The 24,111-nt window shown below is 37.5% G+C and overlaps 1 protein-coding gene and 1 non-coding gene across 5 annotated transcripts in view; one reads left to right on the top strand and one right to left on the bottom strand.

Moving 5' to 3' along the window:
- The window catches only part of Filip1 (filamin A interacting protein 1), a 223,602-nt gene that overhangs the window by 61,885 nt on the left and 137,606 nt on the right, over window positions 1–24,111 (top strand). The window lies entirely within an intron of this gene.
- LOC111754035 (small nucleolar RNA SNORA11) lies at window positions 13,956–14,084 on the bottom strand. The gene has a single exon (XR_002788768.1). It is a non-coding gene; the product is annotated as a small nucleolar RNA SNORA11 (small nucleolar RNA).

Below are 24,111 nucleotides of genomic sequence, written 5' to 3'. Positions count from 1 at the left end.
ATTGTTCTTAACTCTTGCCTATTGACTTTTAAGAATTTGGCCGAACTGGAGCTTTGTTTTTTAAAACTGCCGGCGTACTCCTTCCTCTGTGACTTGGTGGGATTTCCTGGGGAGGGAACTTGCTGGAATAGAGTTGATAAAAGAGGGCACCAAGGCCATTCTGCCTAGTTATTGAAGCATGGGAGACCTTGATGGCAACTGATCTGTAATGTTAATGTTGAAACACAAACCAATAGGTGGTAGGAACACAGTTATGACTAGATCACAAAAGTGAAGGACCCCTTCACTATGATCATTCTTGATGTGAAATTGCCCAGGCACCTCAGGTTAGACTGAGCTGTTCAGGTTCAGATTTTAAGATGTCCACTTGATTCATGAATTCCTCTGAAAAAAAATTGTTTTACTATAACATTTGTAGATACTAATAGATGCTGAAAGGTTGTAAACTCCAATCTCTTTTTATGAGAGGTGAATGAGAGGCTGAGACTGAGAAAGTCATTCTTGAAGGCATGTGGCTAAAATTCCTATATATGAAGTGCACAGACAAGCCCGGGCCTTGTGCTATGTATCCTCCTGGGACCCGGAACTCTTGTCTGTAAGACGTGCTTTGTAAGAGCTCATGGTTTGGGTCTTATCATTCCTCTAGGCACCATCTGTCCTACTTGTTAGCCCAGGGCTGAGCCAAGCTTTGGTTACAGAGTGGAATCAGGACACAGGAGCCCCAGGAGTGCTGTGGGGTGCATGATTCCCAGCTGCTTGCTGGGCTAAGAGCAGGTACATTTTGTGAGCAGCACAGAATGTTGGCAAGAGTGACATACATCTCCCTCAAGACCTAGCAGGCACATACTTTTGCTCTGGAAGAAGCTTCTGCAAGGTTGTCCAGTGTGATGCTGATGTTAAGCAGTTGAGGTCAACCTGGCTTTGTTTAGCTGATCTTTGTAGTTTGGTGTCGCAGAGCATATGCCATAATGAGTGGTGGTATTTGATTGCTTCGGTGTCCTTCCAAATGTTCTTTGTCTTACATTGAACACAGGCAAATGAGCTTTTTTATTTTTCTCATATCTACAGGTGAAGAGGAGGGAGCCCAGGTTTATATTGTTCTCATATGCTTAGAGTCTGAGTAATGGCAATGACTGTGCTTTATCTCCAACTGCTATTTACTGATAGCCCAACCAAGTATAAGCCTCCTTAATTGTGGTTTTGTCGTGTGGTTTTAGATGCCTGAGGTCAACTGTAGTCTAATAATATTAAATTCCATAAATGAGCAATTCATAAGTTTCAAATTGTGTGCTCTTCTGAGAAGTGTGATGAAATCTTGAACCATCCAGCTCAGTCCTGTTGAGATGTGAATCATCCTTTTGTCCTTTGTATCCAAGCTGCATAGGCTTTCTGCCCACCAGTCACTCAGTATCCATCTCAGCCATCAGCTTGAATGTCCTGGAATCACAAGGCTTGGGGTGAAATTACTTATTTAGTAATGCCCTTAAAGTGCAAGTGTAGGGATGCGGGCAATTAGGGCGTATCAAGGAGAAGTCATAAAGTACTTCCTTCATGTGATAAAGTGTGTGTGAGAGAGAGAGAGAGAGACCAAATTTGTATAACTTATTATTCATTATTACTAATCTCTTATTGTGCTTGATTTAAAATTAAACTTTATCATAGATAGATATATACAGGAAAAAAACCATAGTATATACAGGATTTGATGGTCTCAGCAGTTCCATGTGAGGGTATTGGAGCCTGTTCTCCCTATTTTAATTTTGTCAGTAATGCATGATTTCATGAGGTCATCACACACTCCATTTTTAAAGCAGCTTGTCCAATAGCATTCTCATGCCCCAGCTTCTTGTTATCCCTTGTAGACTCAGGAGACTTGGGTATTCTTCACTCCCGGTCCCTCTGGGTTCTGGCCTCTTCTGTGCAAGTCTTATCCTCCTTCTCAGGAAGCTTTCCACACATTTCTGGTTTATTCCTTGTCTCTTCGCTCTTTTCTGAGCTCTCTTTCTGTTGTTTTTTTCTGTCTCAGCTAATCTTAGAGCATCTTTGAATATTAATTGAATGAATGCTGCACAAATCAACTTTTTGGCCACACGGTTGGCAAATATTTGTTTTAATTTTACTTGATTTCGTATCTTTGCTCATTTCCCTTTGTGGTTTTGTATTGCTGTATGGTTGGAAGCTCTTGAAGGAAGAGCCCTTGTAAGTTTCCTACAGCGAGGACAATGGCTAAATTAATACTCAATGAGTGTTGGAGGCAACTGAGTTGCTTATTCTGGGAGTGGTTGAGAACCGAGCATTAATGAACATTGGATTCAGTTCAATTGCTTATTCTGGAAGATGTTAGGAACTGAGTGTTTTATTATTTTCACTTATTTATTTTGTAGTATTGGGATTGAACTTCAGGACATTGTGCATGCTAGGCGAGTAAGTATTCTACCATTGAGTTACATGCCCAGGCCTTTTAAAATGAGATAAGATTTCTCTAACTTGCCCAGGCTGGCCTCAAACTTTCCATTCTTCTGCTTCAGTCTCCTGAGTAGCTGGGATTATAGATATGTATCATTGCACTCAGCCTGAGTATTTTAGAATATTATAGATTCCTACCAAGCTTACCTCTAGAAAAAGACACACACACACACACACACACACACACACACACACACACACACACTGCATGCACACACGCACACATGCACACACACAGACACACAGAAAGAGAGAGAGATTGAGATTCATTAAAATATTTAGCTTTTCTAGTTTTACTATTTATTGGTTCTTTGCCATAATATTTCCATGAAATAAAAGCTGTAGTCATTCTGTCAGTGAAAAGGGGGCAGGTTGGAGCTTGAGCTTCCTGGTCAGTGCTATTCCTGGAAAATTTATCTTACCTTTATGCCTTCTTAGAATAAACTCAGAGCAGCAGGCCAAGGTTGTCAGCAATCGCACCTGTACATGAGTAAATACTAATCTAACACTCCAAAGCACAGACCCAAGAAGAAACAGTATGCAGTCAGTCTGCAGGCTGTATTTTTAGTTTTCTCTACAGCTATTCAAATTTTCCCATCTTTCCTAAGTGATTACTGCCCCGGGGAGGGATGTAAGTACCTCTACGGCATCTGCAGGCATCTTCGTTGCACTGAGGAGGCTGTGTGCCTGTGGGAAGGAGACCAGCTGGGTTGGCCCAGACTCTGGGAGGGTTTCTGGGGCCTGCTCTGCAGCAGTCTCCACACCCTTGCACCCCTGGTGGACAGGGTGACAGAAGTGACAGGATTGTGATTCTTGACTTGGCCTTCTGAAATCTCACCATCGTTAGCATCTTCACATTTGGAGAGTTGGATTTATTTTTTTTTTTTTCCTGGAAGATTCACATTAAGAAGGGAAATCACCTAGCTATGTGATTCAATCCCTAGCTATGTGACCATTCCATTATTTTTCTTTGCATTGTGAACTCAGTGTTGCTATTTTAATTAAGAAGATCAATTACGACTTCATTACTAATGAAGAAATTTCCCATTTAAAAATTTCTATTGAATGTTTAATAATTTTTATCTGGATTTGGCTCTCATTCATTTATTTGATATATTTTTAAAGACCTACAATGTTATTGTATCATAAATAGGCACTTTGGTGGGCTCTAAGCACATAATTCCTCCTCAGAGGTGATTCGTAAAGAAAAAACACACACGCACACACATGATCTTCTCAGATTTAACTGGTCTGAAAGTAGCCAGAGTTGAATTTCCTATCCAGACTCAACTGTTCTGCCAAGCCCACAATCTTCCCACCAGAGTATAGACCTTAATTAGAAAGGTAGGAAAATATTGAAATAGGCGATGAGAAAAGAAAAGCAAAAATATTGCTAAGAGGCTTTGAGATTTGGAAAGATTGAAAGATTTTCTTTCAGTCTTTATGGGGCATAAGGTGGGTTTTTAGAAGAAGTAAGATTTATGGCATACTGTACATTACATCCCTGTGACCAGTATATGTGTTGTGGAGATAATTTGATACTTTTAGTTCTTTAAATATTTCTTTTTAAATAAATCCATTCAGTCTATTAACCATAGTTAATGTTTTTCCACTGGTTTTTACATGTCATAGCTAAAGCCCAGTGTAGATTAATGGGGAAGGAGAAAAAAATGAGTACTTTCATGAATTATTCCCTGTTCTCCCTTTAGACAAGTTAATTTTTCTTAAATTATCAGGTTCTGTCTTAATCATAGGCCATTTGTGGTTATCAAGAAATAAATGTTGGTATGTTTAGCCATCACAAATCTTACATTTCATACTAAAACCCAAATTCAATTAGTCCTATTATATCCTATCACAAAATGTTCAACATGAGAATCAAAAATTTAAAAAATTAAATTACCAAAGATTTCTCTTAATGCATATTGAACTAAGACTGAGAAAAATAATTCTATTAAATTAATATTCAAATGTATTTTTATTAATAGAATGACTCATTTTCAGACAAATCATATCAGAAATTAATGAAAATTTTAGCCTAATTAGGCAATTCAAATTTCACCCTCAAAATGGTCGGAAAAATAAAATGCCACCCAAGATTACCTTTTATCTTGTAAACCCAGAGGGTGAAGAAATTATTCTACAGTATCCTTGGATTCTCTAGTACTAAGAATGTAAGGAAGAGATAGTTTAGATTTTATAGACTGTTTTTTCTCTGATTGTAACAGTTTAAAGCAACTTTGTGTACAGTATTGTATTATAACTTCATCACTTTTCATCTCTTGCATATAAAATAATTTTCACACTAACTTTACATTACCTTAATAAATTCTCCTTATGAAAAATTATAACTTTACAAATCATACTGAAGTATGAATACCCTTTGATTATCTCCCTCTCCAATGCCTTCTTTCTTGATGCTCCCCATAGAAATAGTTACCACTAATAGTGTAGTGTGTATTCCTCCAAACTTTTCCATAGGCTTGCCTGCAGAAAGCTTATATGTGTGTATGTGTTTCACAATAAGTAAAATTTATATTATTTCACTGAACAATATGGCGTAGACAGTTTTTCATGTCATTACAAATAGGTTCACCTCAATTTAGGAAACTGCCGCATGGTCTGGCATAGAAAGAATGAATAATTATCCTTTCTTGTTTTTATGAATATTTAGGTTGTTTTGAATTTGTCACAGCTACAAATAAGATGACACTGAAGATCTTTGTGACTGTCTTTTGGGCACACCATTAAGTGGCTCTGGGGTAGATACAGTAGACTTTTAGGGTGGTGAGTGTGCAAAATGATCTGCTTGTATCTATATTCTCTCTAGTTGTGGAGGAATATAATCACTGAATTTGCATTTTCTCTATTAAAGTGAGGTTGAGTACGAGTGCATTCAAATCTCAGTCTTTTGAAAAATTTCTTCTGTGAATGCCATTTTATATTTAGTTCATTTTTTAAAAATTAGATTATTTTCTTTTTAAAAATGATTTGTTGACTTTTTTATTAATTTAGGTTAGAGATTGTCTGTTACTAGTTTCTTTTACTTGTCTGGTGCTTTGGTCATTCAGAGGTTTTAAATTTTGATGTAGTTAAGTTTGTCATATGTTCTTTATGGCTTTTGCATTTGTGTATTATACCAGATAACCTTTCTGGCTCTAAGATTATGCATATTTGCTTATGTTTTCTTCTACTAATTTATTAACATTAAGGAAATTTAAGCATTTATTACATTTTTGTGAGTGGAATAAAACAAAAAGCTAACTTTAGTTTTTCAGATAGCTAACTAGTTTTTTTTTTTTTATTGATTGGAAATGCCATACTGTTTTTCATTGATTTGAACTTGCTCTTTTATCATATGTCATAAATATTATATATTTTATACATGAACACACACACGTATACAATTTCACTGAACATATTAGATTGGCTCTATAATTATTTCCCATTTTACAGACAAGGAAACTGAAATAGTAGCCTAACAATACACAGTTAAGAAGTGGTAACTTGTCCAACAACGTGTTGTTAAGAAGTAGGGAAACAGTCTGGGAGAACATGGCGGACAGATAACAGCAACTACCGGAGGCTCTCTGAAAGACTTGGCTCAGAAGCCAGGAATGGTGCGGACTAAGGAGACATAAGCAGGTGGAGATATGCTCTGCTGACTCAGGAACGAACTGGGCTGAGAGAAACCAACTTGGAATGCAGTCCTGGTGCCAAAACAGGAACAGAAAAGCCTCGGTGTGGAGGCTCGACCCCACGCCATTGGAAGCCGCGATTTGGGTTTCCCACTGCACGGCGGCTGGCTGCCTCCACAGTGGCTCGACAAGGAGACGCGCAGAAGCTCTGAGAACGGCAATCTGCGAACGGCAGGGAGGCGTGCACTGACTTGTGGTGAGGTGAGTGAGAGAAGCTGACACTCTACCACAGTTTGACTCCAGCAGAGGACTTTCTGGGCCCGAGCAGTCCTGCGGGAGCAGGGCGCGGTGGCGACTCCAGCCACACATCCCCCTCTCGGGCGGGATTGGTGAAAAGTGCCTGGCCTGCATGACGCTGCCAGCGGACTTGGTAGGCTGTCCCAACCCAGATCCCAGAGCCTGACGGTGGCCGGGAGGAGAGACGCATAGGCTGCCTGGTCCGTAACTCCCTGGTGCGCAGCGGTGAGCGGGAACACCTAACTGGCGCAATTCGATCAGGCTGTGGCTGACTGGGAGAGAAGCTGGGCCTCTTATATAAGCTTGCATATATAAGGAACAGAGAAGAAGAGGCAGCATGGGAAGAGGCAGCAACAAGCAAGGCTCCTCGGCCCCCAATTCTGAGAAACAGGCAATAGCAGACACCGCACCAATACACATAAGGCACCATATAGAGAGCCTCATAGACCAATTCAGGAATGAAGTTATCAACGACCTGAAGCTAGAAGTATGCAGAATAGTTAGAGAAATGCTAAGTACCACCCAAGAAAAAACAGGTGGTGGAATGGAAGAACAGAAAAAAAGGGGAGAATTGTTTGATGGAGAAAACAGAGAAAGCATAGAATACGTGAAGCAGGTTCAAAGGGACTACCAAGATACTAAGAAGTCTATAGAAGACTGGCATAACAGCTTGAAAGAAACTAAGGACAGACTATCTGAACTGGAGGGCAGACTTGTAATATGGGAGAATGAAATGAAAAACTTCTTAAAAATAACAAAGAAACAAACAGCAATAATACAAAGACAAGAAGATGATAAGAGTATCCATAACTTAAGGATTAAGAACATAAAAGAAGAAGTAGGGACACAAACAAGTGAACTACAAAAGCTACTCACAGAAATAATCCAGGAGAATTTTCCTAATTTAGCAAAAGGTAAAGATAGTCAGATGTATGAGGCATACAGGACCCCAGCTACCTACAACCCAAACAGAGCAACACCCAGGCATATAATAATAAAAATTCCAGAAATTCAATACAAGAACAGAATATTAAAAGCTGTAAGAGACAAGAAACAGACCACTTACAAAGGAACACCCATCAGAATTACAGCAGATTTCTCGGCACAAACCATCAAATCACGAAGAGCATGGGGGGAAATAATTCAAGCTTTGAAAGATAATAATCTCCAGCCAAGATTGAGATATCCTGCACAACTGTCCCTGGAAATTGATGGAAAAACAAGGTGCTTCCAGGATAAAGAGGAACTGGGGGAATTTGCAACCACCAATTCAACTCTACAGAGAGTATTGCAGGATATTCTAAAAAAAGAAAAATACAAAGAATCCAGAAATAATGGCAGAGAGGCCACAACAAATGGAGCAGAGAACAAAATGAAGAAGACAAACTGACAGCTACTGACAGAAAAAGAGCTCAACAGAAATGAGGCAGAGAAGATTGGATGATAGGAACAGCTATTTTGGAGAAAATGACATCTTAATAGGTAATACTGATTTAGTATCATCTTGTTTTGAAGTCTCATCTAGCTTTTGTTCTTCTGTCTCCAATGGTCTAAACAGGTTGTATCTTATTGGATTTTATTATGTACGATAGTATAAGCAAAAACCTTTTAAAGACAAGGAGATTATACAGAGACCATTGTTCATTTTCTGTTAGTCGATTCTAAATACTCTGTAATGCTGTCATTCTCTCGAATGGTTTTACATTGTTTTGATATACTTAATGCTACAGTATACGAAGTTGTACTCAAGGATTTCAAAGAAAGAGACAATATGGTAACTACTTTTAGGTTAGGATTATCTGGTGGTGAAACACTATTCTGCTTAAATGGTTATATTTTGATCTGCGCTGTTTCGTTGTTATGCCCTCTTTTATCTCAATCTCCACTCCATTATTTACTTTTTTATCTTTATCCTTTTAATTAAAGGAAAAAAAATAGCAGGATATATTATAGTGACCCACTTTGACTTTTCATTACCTTGATTTAAAGCCCTGTATTACTCTCACCATCTTGTTTTTAACTGATGTTCCCCTATTCTGTTTTGCTGGATAGTATCAGGTTTGAAAGTTTAGGCATCAGCTGTGAAGATAATGAGATTCATTATGACGCCCATTCTTGTTGACTTTTATCTACTTTTGAAGACCTACAATGTCTCCAATGTTTTGGTTTTGTCGGTTTTATTCTTTACTGTTTTGTTCAATTGTATTATAACTAACGATATAGGCAATTCTATTAGAGATAGCGGGAGGCATTATGGTAACCATTGTTGATCACTTTGTATTGTTTTTATATTATCTATTATGTCCACCCTTTTGACTTGACCGATTCTGTTCTGTTATGTCACATTTGGTTTTACTCTCTTCCAAAAAAGTAATAAGAACCGTGGGAGCAATGAAACCCAAAATGTGTAATAATCATGGTACAAAAGAGAGGAAAAGAAAGTGCTCCAAACTATATAACTGCATGTATATTTAAGTGTATAAGATAGAAAATGATATCACAGAGTTTTGTTGGATCAATGAACAGAACTGTTTGCAGTATCATTGATGGAATGTCCACTTTACAAGCTTTAATTTTGTGACTTGAACAATTATTTCTAAGATGACAATATGTAATCCATTAACTAGTGATTTCCTACTGTTCATTTTTTTCTGTAAATCTGTATAACTTGTACCCTTTCCCTGCTTTTTTTTTCTTTTCTCCTTAAATAAAATTAAAAAAAAAAAAAAGAAAATGAAAAGAAGTAGGGAAACAAGAAATCAAATCCTAGAGTAGGTCGAGTCTATAATTTTAATAATTTCATTCTGTGAAATTTCTCTTTCTGGGAGTTTGTTTCTGGACTATTTGTTTCTTCAAAGTACTTGTGTGTTGTTGTGTTACCATCTCATGCTTCTAATGACCACAAACATTAAATTGTGTGTCTATCTATTAGGACAAGTTGCTTGCCTTTGTCTTACTTTTAGAAGAAATGATTTCAGTTATCATTGTTCAACTAATCTTTTATATAAACTTTAGAAAAATTCTGAAGTAAAAATTCTATTTTTCTATTGAGTAAAATTACATTAAAATAATACTTTCAGAATGACTCTACATTTAAAAAATATTGATGATTTTAACCTATTAAGTAGTACATTCCTTATTCAAGACATTTTCTTTTTTTAACTAGGTTTGATAATTTTTTCATAAAAACTTTTCTGATTTCTATTAATTTGATCTGTAAGAACTTTATTATTTTTATTAAAAATGGGAAGTGATTTCCTCCCTAGTTACATTTAAAAAATCTGATGCCAAAGTATAGAAAATTGTTGCTTTTTAATCTTTCCATACTGTTGAACTCTCTTCTTAATTATTGTAGCTTTTCACTTGGTTATCTTGGGTTTTCTAGATAGATGACATTGTCTTCTATAAATAATTACAGTTTTCTCTTATTTTTCAATGTTATTATCACTTAATAGGTTTGTTCCTTTTTCCTGGAGTGTCCAGTGTAATGTTGAACAGCAGCTGTGGCAGTGGATACTCTTGTTTTGTTTCTGATCCTAAATAATTCTTATTTCTAATAAGTGCAATGTTCAATGTAATTGTACATTGTACTAATTAGTACAATGTTCAGTAAGTACAATGTATTGGGCATAGATACGCTTTTTAAATTTTAAAAATTCCTTTGTGTTCTTAGTTTATACACACATACATGCACACAGGCATTATTTACAAATATATTTTTCTCCTATGTTATTCAGGTAAGTCAGGAAATTACACTGATTGTTCAGGATTAAAAAAATATATCTTTGCATTTCAGAAATAAAACTTGCCTGATAATACATTATTCCTTTAATGGTGATTTAAATTTCTAATGTTTTATTTAGCAGTTGGCATCCATGTTTGTGGCTTATGGTTTTCTTTCCTTATGCAGTCTTCTTTGAAAATTTTAGAACGCTTATGACATACTTAAAATATTTTGTCTCTCGTGATTCTTATGCTTGCTTGCTTAACATATGAATTTCAGTTTTCATAAAAGGTGTGTAAGCATTATGTACAAAATTTTGTGCCCTGATAATTACTTTTCAGTGGGAGAGGCTGGGAATTTAGCTCAGTGGCATAAGCACCTGCCTGGCAAGAATCAGGTCGTGAGTTTGATCCCTGGTACAAAAAAAACAAAAACAAAACTTTTCAGTAGGAGGCTATATATTTGAATACTATTGTGAATTTTTTGTGCCATTGTTGAATTGATTTAGTTTTCTTTTTTAAAATGTTTTTTATTTTAAAGAGAATAAAACAAAAGAAAACAAAATAGAACAAAGCAAATCAGAATACAATAATGCAAGCAACACAGCTTTTCACAAGACAACAGGACATCCGCAGTGGCTACCATAATGTCTCTTGTTTTCTTTGAAATAGTTGACCATACCTTCACACACAGTAATAGAAAACATAAAAAAACAGTATAAAACCATTCAAAAGAATGAACGCAGGCAGATAACAGGAAATGAACAATAATATAATATCTCATTTTCGTCAAAAAAGTTGTCCATACCATCACACATAATAAAATCAAATAAAACACAACAGGAGAGAACCAATCAAAACAGAAGAACAAAAACATGACAGGACTTTGAAGCAACATGATAGGAAATCAGCAATGGCTACTATAATGTCTCGTTTTCTTCAAAATAGCTGTTAATACTATCACACATAATAAAATCAAATGAAACAGAATAAAACAAACAAATGAATGAAAGCATTATAAGACTTCAAAGCACTCTAATAGGGAACCAAGATTAGCATAATACATCCCATTATTAAAATAGCTGCCCTTATCATCAGAGTAAAATTTAACAAAATAAGACAGAACAAAGCCAAAGCTAACAAAATTGTGAAAACAATGCAAGAGTTCCAGACAAGATAATAACAAATTAACATTAATTACCACCTTTCCCTCTCAAGTATTTCCTCCCCTATCATTCTTACAATAACTATTTTTTTGGTTCCCATTAACTCCTGTTTCTTATGCTAGGGCTCACATATGTGAATTTGAACTGTTTTGGCCATGAACATGATCTCCAATTGGGTCCATTTACCTACAGGAGCCTTGAGATTATTCCACTTTATAGTTAGGTAGGTTTCTACTGCATGGAAATACCATCTCTTTCTTATCCATTCTATGGTTGATGGGCAAGTTACTCTTGACTTTTTTTCTGGTCTCCTGTCACATGGAACAATTGTTTTCTCTCCTTTGATTTTCAATCTATGAATTTCCCTTCCAGTTAAATGTGTTTTTTGTATACAGTATATTGCTGGATCTTGTTTCTTGATCCACTCTCCCTGTGTTTCTTTTGATTGCCGACCTGAGGCCATCTACATTAATGGTTACAACCAACATACATTGGTTGGTCTCTGCCCTGCTCTCCTCCTGTTGTTGGCTCTCCACATTTCCCCTTTATTCAGTTGCCTGTCTTGTTTGGTGATCCTCCTCTGGAACCATAGTCATCTTTATCTCCCCCTAAAATATCCTTTAGAACTCTCTGTAGGGTTGGTTTGGTAGCATGAATTCCTTCTTTATCATGGAAGTATCTTATTTTTCCATCAATTTTGAAAGATAGTTTTACAGGGTACATTAATCTGGGTTGGAGGTTGTTTTCTTTCAGGATTTGAAGCACTTCATTCCAAACTCTTTTTGACTTAATGGTTTGTGTTAACAAGTCTGCTGTGATTCTGACTGATTTTCCCTTATAAGTGATCTGTCTCTTTTCTCTAACAGCTTTTAATACTCTATGCTTGTGCTGAATTTCTGGGATCTTGATTATTATATGTCTGGGTATAGATTTACTTTGGTTATGGCTAGCTGGAGTCCTATATACCTCACTTATCTACATGTCAGATCCATTTCCCATGTTTGGGAAGTTTTCTTCTATTACTTCTGTGAATATCCTTTTAATTTCATTTGTGTTGACTCTTGCTTCTTTACCCACACTTGTCACTCTTAAATTACGTTTCTTTACATCATCTTGCAGTCATTGAGTTGTTATTTTCTGATTCCAAGTTGTTTTCAAGAGATCTTTCCTTTCGCAATTGCTGGCCGTAATCCTATAGTGTGAAAGTCTATCTCCAGCTTTTGATTGAATTTTTAATTTCCTGGATATCTCTTTGAATCTGTTTCATGCAATGAATTCCTTTCTATATTCATTCAAGGTTTCCATCATTTTCCTATGCTATTCTTTTTTTTGTCTATGTCTTCTTTAGACTGCTGAACAACTCTTTCAGTATGTTTGTGATTTCTTTTACCTGAGACATTATTTCTAACTTGACTGTTTTTACAATCTCACAAAGTTGTTTCCTTATTTCAGTTGCTATCCTCTCAGAGATTTTAGGTGTATACTTCAATTTTCTTCCATGATTGTATCTCCCAGACTTGTTCTGTATGGGCTAGAGGTCTGAATTGCCTTTTAATCCTTCATCTTGACATTCTCTTGGATTCCTCCCAACAAGCTGGTTGTGGGGCCCCAGTCACTTCCCTTGTTGGTTGCTCCTTTATGGTGTAGGGAGATGGGACAGGTACCTGGATTCCTCTAAACCCAGATTTACTGGGAGGTAATAGGGTGTGGAGTGGGCCTCTCCAGACCTGTGCAGCTACTGAGGCTTCGTTGTGCGTGTATGTGAGGCTGCTTCTCTCAACCTGTGTCTCTACACTGGGACTCCTGTGATGATGGCAGACACACAGGGGTGTGTTTATCTGATTCCACTATTGAGTAATTGCTGCCTGAAGGAACTAAGGGCCTCCAATGGTGACCTACAAGTGCACAGGACTTACCTGACTATGTGTCCCTGCTCCTGCTGGCCTCCTGCAGGAAGGAGCCTTCCAGTGGCAGCTCCCTGCAGGTGGAAGCAGATCTGCTGGTTCTGTCTGCCCATGCTATGTGCCCACAGGAAAGGGCCTTCTGGTGGTGGTGCCCAGCTGGCAGAGGCAGATCTGTCTCTGATTTAATTTTCTTATACTTTTTTCCTGGTATAAAAATTATGAATTACATATTTGTTTTTCTAATGGTTGTATTTCAGTTTACAACACATATAATTAAACATACTTTCTATTAATAAGCACAAATTGGTACTTCTCTATAGTAATTAAACAAAACAACAATCTTTATATACTTCAGTTTTACTTAAAGCATTCCTACACATTCCCAGTCTCTCTTACACTGATGTAATTTGGAACTTTACTTCTACTTATTATTTTTTTTCAGTACTGGAGATTGGATGCAGGACTTGATATGAACTTGGCAAATGCCATACCACTGAGCTACATCTTCATCTCTCTACATGTTGTCCTAAAAATTCCTATCATTATTGGGGCTTTTAAAATTTGTTTTCACTTTTTTATCTTTTAAAATTTATTGAAAATAGAAATTCAGAGTCTTTGCTTCTAGAATTAGCAACAGATCACCCAGGGCTACAGTGGACAGGCTCAAAATGTCCACCTTTGCCGCTAAATGCACTGGCTTTCTTCCATTGCTCTTGTCCCATTGGTACTATCCAGAAGCCATGTGGATGATTGTGGAGTACATGTGTAGGATATTTGCTCAAAGGGAAGTCACAAGTTTTGTGCCCCTTGTCACAAAGTCCCTAGATTCCTTTTGGGTGTGTTGAAAACAGAGAAGCCATTCTACAGGCCACTTGCTCTGAGCATACCCCTTATTATTATTGTTTTAAAAGATCAACAATTACTTAGAATTATAGTGTAGTTTAAAGTGTCTTTTGTTCACCATTGCTTCCAGAATATTTTTATTGCTATATTCATTTTTATTTTGGCTGGTATAATTATATCAAAGAGTTACTGTAGGTAACAAACTTTCCTGAATGCTTCTGTTTCATATTTAAGTGATACTTTGGTTAGGTATAAAATTATAGGTGTAACACTTTTTTCTCCTTTGATTTCATTCACGTGTTATCAGGAAGCTTCTGTAGATGTTTATCTTTTTTTCCCCAGAGAGTTTAGTATATGTTTCTTTACCTTTGGTTTTCTGAAATATTAATATTGTGTAATATCTATGTATGGATTTTCACTTTAATTTTTTGCAAGCACATAATTGGTCCTTAAGTTGTGGGTAAACAAATATATATATAGTATTTATTATTATATAGTGTTTAATATGTAATATATAATATATATTATTTTACTTCCATTATTTTTAACATTTCTTTTAGTAACTCCAATTAGATGGATAACTGTACACTTGAGTCTGCTTACTTAATTCCTAACTTTATTTTGTTCTTTACATGCTTTTATTACTTTTTATTGTGTTCTGGAGGATTTTTTTGTTTAATATTATAGTTTAACATTATTTATTTGTGTCTTACACATTCACCATTCTGTTAGAAACATCAAAATTTTAGTAGCTACTTTCAAACTAGTTATTTTCTGTGGATTTAATATCTTCTCAATAGAAGATGTCTTTAATTTAATATCTTCTCAATAGAAGACCATAAAATATGGTGAATATTTTTACATTAAAAACTGTTACAGTAAAGGACGTACTCCCCTTCCCCAAATATATCCTCTTACTTCAAATACATTTATCCCATTTTTCTTACCAATTTCTGAAACAGTTCTGGAAGTCCCTTTTTTGTGTGTGTTTAGTTATTATTGTGATTTCGTTAGAGGAATCAAACTGTCCACTTTCATAGTCATACTGACTTTGGAGGAGAGTCAGAGGTGTGTGGTGTTAGATCTGCTATATAAGGTGGATAAGGTCACAATGTAGTGTATTTATGAGCCCATCTTTCCATTGGGTGGCACTCAGCAGCAGTCACTGTATTTTTCATAACACCTTGTAAAGGCATCTTTATAGGGAGTTAATGTTGATGTGTCTTTTATTATTAACAATTTTTTAAAAAATGTAAACATTCACCATACATTTCAATCATACCTTGTATCTCTGCTATAATTGATATCCTGTATAATTCTAGAATCCTGTTCTGATTTCTTTATTAGTTTTGACTCTGAGGTGTACCTGCTTTACTTTTAAAGACAAACAACTCTATTTTCTCACTTTTGGGATGGTATAGGCTGCCCTTCAATGCTAAGTGATTCGTGAGTGTTCACCTCTTGGGCTGTTTGTTCTTGTGGGTCTCAGAGCCTGCTAGAGAGGGGCAGGAGTTGTGACTGCAATCTACATTCCTGTCTGCTTTGAAGGGAGGGAAGGGAATGTGCTGGACAGGCAGACAGACAGACAGACAGACAGACACACACACACACACACACACACACACACACACACACACACGCGCGCGCGCACACACACACACACACACACACACACACACACACACACACACACAGTCTACAGAGTCTCCCTCTTGTTTCTAACTGGAGCTTCCTCACCTAGAGCTCCCATTTGGGAGACAGCTTCAGTTGCTGACTTTTGACTTAAATATGGGCTACACTGGTAGAGAAGAGACACAGCTGAATTTGCTGTCTGTTCCCGCTACTGCCCTTTTTTAAAAAAATTTTATTTAAAAGGAAAAAGAGAAAAACACAGAACAAAACAAAGTGGTGTAAGGGTACACGTAATACAGAACTACAAAAAAAAAAAAGACAGTAAGAAATAACCAGTTAATAGATTACATATTATCATCTTAGAAATAGTTGCTCAAATCACAGTATCAAAGAATACAAAGTGGACATTCAAACAGTGAGACTGCAAACAGTTGTGTTCAATGATCCAACCAAAAACATTAATATGGTCAGCTATTTAACACCTAAACACACTTGCTATTGTATCCTTTAGAGCTCTTTTTTTCCCTCTCTTTTTTACAACAAAATTTACACATTTTGGGTTTTATTACTCCTTAGTTCTTATTACTTTTTTTTGGGGGGGGGAGAGAATAAAGTCAAATATGGCAATTAACAAAGCTGTCAGTCAAAACCAAGGATAGACATAGCACATGATGTAAAACAGAGTACAAGGTTATCAACAATGGTTATCAACGATGTCTCTTGTTTCCTTAAAAAGAATTGTCTATCTCAATTAGATATTATAAAGTTGAACAAAACAGTAGAGAACAAGACCAATAAAACTTAGGCATTGTAAACATTACAGGACTTCCAAAGGAGACAATAGTCAAACCAGCATGGGCATCTTAGTGAATCTTATTGCCTTCAAAGTAGTTGCCTATACCCTCAAACTTGATACTATCATATAGAATGGAACAGAGTCTAATCAGTCAAAACAAGATCGTGGGAGTATTACAGGACTTCAAAACAAGTTAATAGGAAATCAAAAAAAGTTACTATTATACCTCCTGCTAATTTTTAAAATTTTCCTCCTTAATTAAAACTAACATAAGAAATAACTAAATAATTTTTTTTAAAGAATAAGGGAGAGATTGAGATAAAACAGGACATAACAATATAACAATACGGGTCAAAGCATGACTGTTTCAGCAACCTAGTGCTTCACCACCAAATAACCCGACTTAATAGTAGTTACCATAGTGTCTGTCTTTTTCCTTGAAATATTTGAATAAAACTTCATATACTATAGCTTCAAATATTTCCATATTTGAAGCTATAGTATAAGCCCAGAATAAAGACTTTCCAATTAATAAGTGAAAACTTTATAAGGCTTCAAGGCCACATAAGGGGGAATCATGATTACCACATATTTTTATATATTTGAATCATTACTTACATTAGGGAAACTATTCGGTATTCACACATGCGAGATTGATTTATTTCACTTATGAGTATGGTCTCAAGCTGCGCCCATTTATTGATAAATATCTCAATGTGGTCCTTCTTTATAGCTGAATAATACTCCATTGTATAGAAATACCACAACCTTTTTATCCATTCCTCAGTTGATGGACACTTGGGTTGTTTCTAAGATCTGGTGTAATCGCCCGCTACTGCCCTTAACAATGATACTGTCTGCTGTTTCAGCCTCTTCCTTTTCCCTAGTCTCTGTTCCCTACATTTTTGGCAGCACTGTCGTATTGCTCTGAGCTGTGGCTTTAAATCTTCACAGTAATACCATCTGCTTTCTGTCTCCATTGTCTTCTGAAAGGATATGAACCTTCAAGCTTGATAGGTTTTTCCAATTTTAAGGATTAGAAAAATTCTTTTTAAAATTGTAATGGTTTGCAGCTGAAAGAGGAGGCTGCAATCTATTTCTGCTCTGTCACCTTGAAGTGGAAACCAGAGTGTAGCTTTCAGTACTGGGAGAGGAAGTCAGGACCAGTTTGCAGGACTGCCGTCTATTGCTGTATATGTGTGGTGTCCATGGTCTGAAGGCAGTGCCACGGCGGGAGGTGACAGCTGAAACCAAGCTGTTTCCTCATCAGGCTGTGTGTGTCCTGGCAGAGGACAGCAAGTGCCAGGCAAGAGGGACCTTATCTTCCAAGTTATACATCGATGTCCTATGTGTCAGCAGTGGCCCCGATCATTGGAATTTTAAATTACATTATGTTTGGTATAACAGCTCCATAGAACTCATCAACTTATTCACTTTAAATACATATATGTATTTGTATTTAAATATATACTTGCTATTGTTGTACATCAGTTCTATTTCTTTTTTTTTTTTATCGGTACCGAGGATCGAACTCACGACTGCCTGCTTGCAAGGCAGGCGCTTATGCCGCTGAGCTAAATCCCCAGCCCCACATCAGTTCTATTTCAAAAAATTGAAAAATCAAGTGAGTAAAGCAAAAGAAGAACTCAGTATGCAAGTAGCAGTGCAAAATGTGATGTTAAACTTAGAAGATAAATTCTGAAAGCTTCACATCTTACAAGTTGAGGTCATATGAAGGCTTTACCTTAGCTGACAAAAATAACAATAATTCTGAAAGAAGACCTTGTCAAAAGCCAAAGAGAGAACTTTTAACAGGAGGCAGAGACTGCTGTTTATCCTCTTTTCTGAGACAAAAAAGTGATGCTGTGTAGAGAAGAATTTGCTTTGCGTGTGTTAGAGAAAACTCTGAGGAGAGGAACAGGTTGAACTGGAATTGTGCTGCTCAGTACAGGAATCACCAGCCACATGTGGCTACTTAAATTGAAATTAGTAAACATAAAATAACAGTTCAGCTGTTTAGTCATACTAGCTTCCTTCGGGTGCTCTTAGCTCGATATGCCACTCGTACAGGACACCGTGGAGAGAGACTATTTCTGTCATCCCAGAAAATTATTGGACAGTGCTGACCTACATGATCCTTTAACTTGGGTTCTTTACATAGCTCTATCTCTGGATGACTACCTCAAAAATTAACCCAAGTTGTAGCTGTCAGAATCTGACAGGAAGGCGGCATATAGATATATACTGAATACAGAATAGGTACTGGGTAATTGATAAAATCATTGAGGAGCGGATGCATGAGTGAAGTCTCTTGATTAACTCCCACTATTTGATAAGTGACAGCATTCACTTGTCTATTCATTAATCTGACAAATATTTATTGAATACCTACTGTGTGCCAGCAACTGCGTAGATGCTTACAATTTATCAGTAAAGAGACAATGTGATTCATCTGTGGAGCTTACAGGAGAGAAGTGAGGGCTATTGTATAAATAAGTAAATCATGTCATAAGTTTTAAGGTGATAAATGCTATGCAAAATAAAAACGTAAGCAGGTAAGAGGAATCAGGAGTATGGAGTATGGATAGGGAAATAAAGATTGTAATTTTAAATAGGGTGATCACAATATACCTTTCCAAAAGCGTGACATTTAAGCAAAGACTGTGAGAGCTAAGGGAATAATGTTTAGGTAAGGAGGGCTCCATTTGGAGGTACAGTTTGGGAAGCCTAAGCTGGGGTCGTGCTGCATGCTGGGAAGAGACAGATTGGAGTCAGCAAAGAGAGAGGAGAGCTGTCGAAGAGAAGCTGGGCAGGTCAAGCAGTTGTCCAGAGTTTTGTCATTTATCAGCAAGTACTGGGGCAGAGACAGAACGTAACCTGACTTAGGTTTTCATAGACAGTGTCGCTTCTCTGTTAGGAAGATACAGGGCTGAAACAAGCTGAACAACTCGTCCCTTGGAGGCCGTTGTAGTGTCAGGGAAGAAGGTGGTGGTGGGTGGTCTGGGTGGTAGCAGAGGCAGTGGCGGAAAGAGACCATTTCTGTGTGTGCTTTCTGAGAACCGTTGTAAGATTTCTGGGTGAAGTGGAAGTGAATGTGAGAAAAAGGGAATAGCTAGAGCTTCTGCCTGGCAGCTGGAAGAATGGGGTTCCTCTTCTGGAGCTGGCGAAGGATACGGGGGAGCAGTCCAAGGGAGAGGCAGAGATGTTTTGACCATGTTAAGTTCAGGAGGTCCATGAAACACAGAAGTGAAGCACTTAAGTAGCCTGCTGAAGATGCAAGTGTAGATGGAGGAGAGCGGAGAGCGGCTCAGGACGGCAGTGGTGTTACTTATGGGTAAACAAATATATTCTTGCTCCGAGAGGTGGGTGAAAATATCATCATTTTGTTCTCAGGAGCATCTAGGAGGCCTGTTCTAAATGTTGGTTTGCAAACATTCAATAAAGCTTCAGGCATTACTTTTGGCTTTTAAAAAAGGAATTTTCCCCACAGGCATGGAGTGTTAGTGTGCAAAGTTTTTCTTATTTTTTTTTTGTTAATATCAAAGCTATGTTTGGACCAACACCTGTTGGTATTATTTTCTTCCTGGACCTGTAATATTATTTTTAGCAGTTAGACATAATTTACTGTACTTTAAATATATTTTATTTAGCATGTCAACGTAATTTCTTTTGGGTCATAGGAAAGAAATTCTGGGTGCTAATTTGAAAGAATGAAATCATAAAATGTAAGTACTTAAACATCAGGCCTCTGCCTCATAAAAACAAGTTAATCAAAATTGTGGAGCTTTGTAATCTTAAAAGGATGACATCAGGGGTCTGATTCCTTGGATTCTTAAGGCCAGGCGTGGAGCAGTCCAGTATCTGTGCCAGAATGACCTCTGTGAAGCGTAATATTTCCGTTTAAATATTTAGACATCATGATAGTTTTCCATGATTTTAATTCATAAAATATGAGTTTTTTCAAAACCACAGAAGCACTGCGATTTTTTCAACTGTCCTTCCCTTTCCTGTCTTGCTTTTAACTCCTGTTAACTCTTAATGTGAATAGTTCAATGAGAACTTCTTTCAGAAATATGAACATTTACATACATCTTTGAATAAGAACATAATGTGATATGGGAAAAGGTTACAACTCAGGAGTTAGGATCATGAAATTTAAGGTTGTTAATACAAATAAATAAAAATAACATAAGCATTTTATTCTAGGTTGGATGATATTTTTTGATAAGGCTTTACAGATTTCTTCTGTTAAAACTCTGGTCATTTTCTAGGTAAAATATATTATCCTGGCTCATGTTGTGTGGAAGATCCTTATTTTATGATTTCCAGAGCAGTATTTCAGAGGAATCATGTGAGTTGACATAGGAAACTCATTCAGTCTGTTTATTTTCAGTTGATCTGCTGTCTTAATTGAACAATGCAAAGCTGTCTTTTTGTAAGAAAAAAAGCTTTTGCAGTGTTTACGCTTGAGTGTGATTAGCTAGTTACTTTTGTTTCCCTTTGGTCTTACCTCCTTGTACACATCCACACACTGTGACCAGTTAAGTTAGAACTGAACAAGGTAATTCAGGATTTGGTTGATTTTTGTGTGTACCGAAGGCTGAGTGCTGACAAGCGTCTCTGTTCCTGTTTGTATGAAATTATAATGTAGGATGTCCCGGCCCGCAGGTAAGCCCACGGAGACCCTAGAGGGGGAGTGGGGATGAGAAGGGACAAGAGACGGACAAGAGACATGAAGAATGGAGACAAGAGAGAAATCCGATCAAGTCTCGTTTATTCAAAGAAAGAGTAACAAATATGTAGGGTATTGGGGGAGGAGGGAGTTGGGTTCCGAGACATCAGCAGGAAACTTAGCAACAGTGGTGAGACTGAGGGTTATAGGTTAATTCAAATTTCCCACGCGTGGGCTCATAAGGCGGGCTGATTAGCATAATCCCTGACTGGGCCAAACAGGCTAGCCAAGGAGCTGCTTAACTACCAAACTTAACTCCTAGAGGGGGTTAAGGTGGTGCTGCCTGCAGATATAAGGTGGCAGCCAATTACAGGGCTTCCCACAGTGGGAGAAGAAGGGACATGCACAGGACACAGCATGAGCTTGAGTTGTACACGGAGAGCAGTGACTCTTCAATGTGCCCAGGAGCCCCAGGACTCGTCCGAATGCAGACTCTGTGGCCTGCCGTTCAGGCCCTTTGCTCATAGGGATGTTTTCTCACCAGTCAGTGTTGTTTACTCTCTGCCAAGAACCTAATACTTCAGCTTCGCATTTTTCACTTCCAGTGTTCTCATTTTTTATTCTGGTACAACAGCCAAGATGTTATAGATGAAAAAGATCTAAGTGGCCATGGTCTTGGAGCCCTTCCCTCATGTCCACCTCAGCAGCTCTGGGGCCACTGCGGTCCTGGCAGGGGCAGTAGAGAAGTGGAGAGGCTGGAAGAGGACTTCTCTGGACGGAGCAAAGCATTAGGGGCAACTGGGGTAAAATGACCCATTTTTCACCCAGAGAGCTGAGCGGTTCCAGGGCAGTAAATAGACTGACTGGGAGCTTAACTTGAATTTTAGAGAGTTTTTAAAGTTTAGAGTGAGGAGAAAAAGAGATGTTGATAGAGCAGTGGCCATTTCTCTCTTTTTACCTGTATAGATATATGATTTAATTGATAAGGTTTAGTAAGATATAGACATTCTTATATTATTTAATGCACATTAATTTTACAAATTAATGGAGTTCACTGTGATATTCTCATACATGCATTTGTCTTAATTTGATCATATTTGCCCTCCTCTTCTGTCCTCTGTGCCTCTGCCCTTTCTTCCTCTGTCTCCCAGCTCCTTTTTCTTACAGTAATAGTCCCTCTTCCACTTTCAGGTCATGTTTCTTCAAGACATTTTTAGTGTCCACAGATGAGAGAAAGCATACCATACTTGTGTTCTGAGTCTGGCTTATTTTGCTTACTGTGATGTCCTTCCTTTCCCTCTATTTTCCTGCAAATGACATGATTTCATTCTTTTTGTGGCTGATTAATACTCTGCTGTGTATTTGTAACCATGTTTTCTTTGTTCATTAATTGTGGGTGCGCATCTAGGTTGATTCCATGTCTCGGTTATTGTGACTAGAGCTTTGGTGGACGTGAGTGTGCAGGTCCATCTTTTGTATGCTGACTTCATTCCAGGAGTAGGATGCAGGATCTTGTACTAGTTCTATTTTTAGCTTTTTGAGGAAATTCCATACTGCTTTTCATAGTGGCTGTACTAACTTACATTCACACCAACAGTGTATAAAGGTTTCTTTCTAAATCCTTGATTGCATTTTCTTTCCTTTTTCTCCCCGTCTAGGTAATAGCCATTCTGGCTGGGTTAAGATGAAGTCTCAGTATAGTCTTGGTTTACATTTTATTAATGGCAAGAGATGTTGAGGTTTTTTTTTTCAAGTATTCATTGGCTATTTGTACTTTATTTTTTGAGAAGTGTTTGCTTAGATGAGTTGCACATTTTGAATAAATTACTTGTTCTTTTTTCGTTGAGTTTTTTATATATTCTGATATTATCTTCCATCAGAGGAATAACTGGCAGAGATTTTCTCCTACTCATTCTTTATTTTTAATCTCACTTTTGATGATTTTTTTATTTTCAGCAGGTGTTATAGTAAATGATATGTGTCAGGATGGGCAAACTAATTGTTTACAGTTAGCACCAGCATCACTGCTGCTTGACTGGTGACTGTGTCACTTTAACTGTCCAGTTCTCTGGGATTTTTTGCCCCTATTCCCAAATACAGAAAGCACAGGGTTCAAACTTGGTGCAGAAGGGGGCCTCAGAACAGGACGGTAGCGTGATACCTGGCATCCATTACTCTTGTTTGTTAGTACGTTTTTAACATGTTGCCTCTGATTGTTACATATCCAAAGCTGTACCCTAAAGATGCGTGAAAAACAAGTCTGTGAGGAGCAGGAAGAGAGGGGCAGAAAGGGCACTATGAACAAGCACTTGTACTGCTTCTGGGGTGGCTGAGTCTTTGTAAGCCTCCACACCACTTTACAGGGTGCCTTTGAGAGGGTATTTCCTGCCGCCCACTGGATGCTGCATCTGCATCGTATGCACACTTGTATCACCATGTCAAAGTGGTATGTACTAGGAATTCTGGAGTGTTTGTTTTCTACTGTCTGTCTCCAGGTACCTCAGTGCATGGGAACTAAGCCAATCTAAAGAGATGAAATAGATGCCTTATGTCTGTCAGGTCCAGGGATGAGTCTCTCACTACACCCCAGGTCCCCAGCAGTAAGTTTCTTCAGTGATATGAGTCAGGACCAAGTGCTCAGCCGAGTCTGTGCTTTGAGAACAGTGGACCTAGATTTTGTCTTTACTCTTCAAGACTTAGAAAACATATTTATTGTGCATGTAAACATAATTTTGGACAAAGGAAAAATTCTGCATCCAAGCCAAAATATATACTTCTGTAGTATCATGAGAGGCAGTAAAAGAGTAGACTCTGAGCCCAACTTGCTTGAACTCAAATTCTAGCAGATTGATATTTTATGTTATTTGGCTTCTCTGAGATGATAATGAGAGTACCTTATAGTGTAGGCCGGACAGACACCCGAAATGATTCAGATCAATGGCTAGTACACAGTAGGACTATGTGTGTTAGCTAT

Source organism: Cavia porcellus, unplaced genomic scaffold (genome assembly GCF_034190915.1).
Source record: "Cavia porcellus strain 051 isolate PalLab524CR breed Dunkin Hartley unplaced genomic scaffold, mCavPor4.1 scaffold_16, whole genome shotgun sequence".
Classification (NCBI taxonomy): domain Eukaryota; kingdom Metazoa; phylum Chordata; class Mammalia; order Rodentia; family Caviidae; genus Cavia; species Cavia porcellus.
Note: the sequence above shows the minus strand (reverse complement) of the source record. Positions and strands in the feature narration are given on the sequence as shown.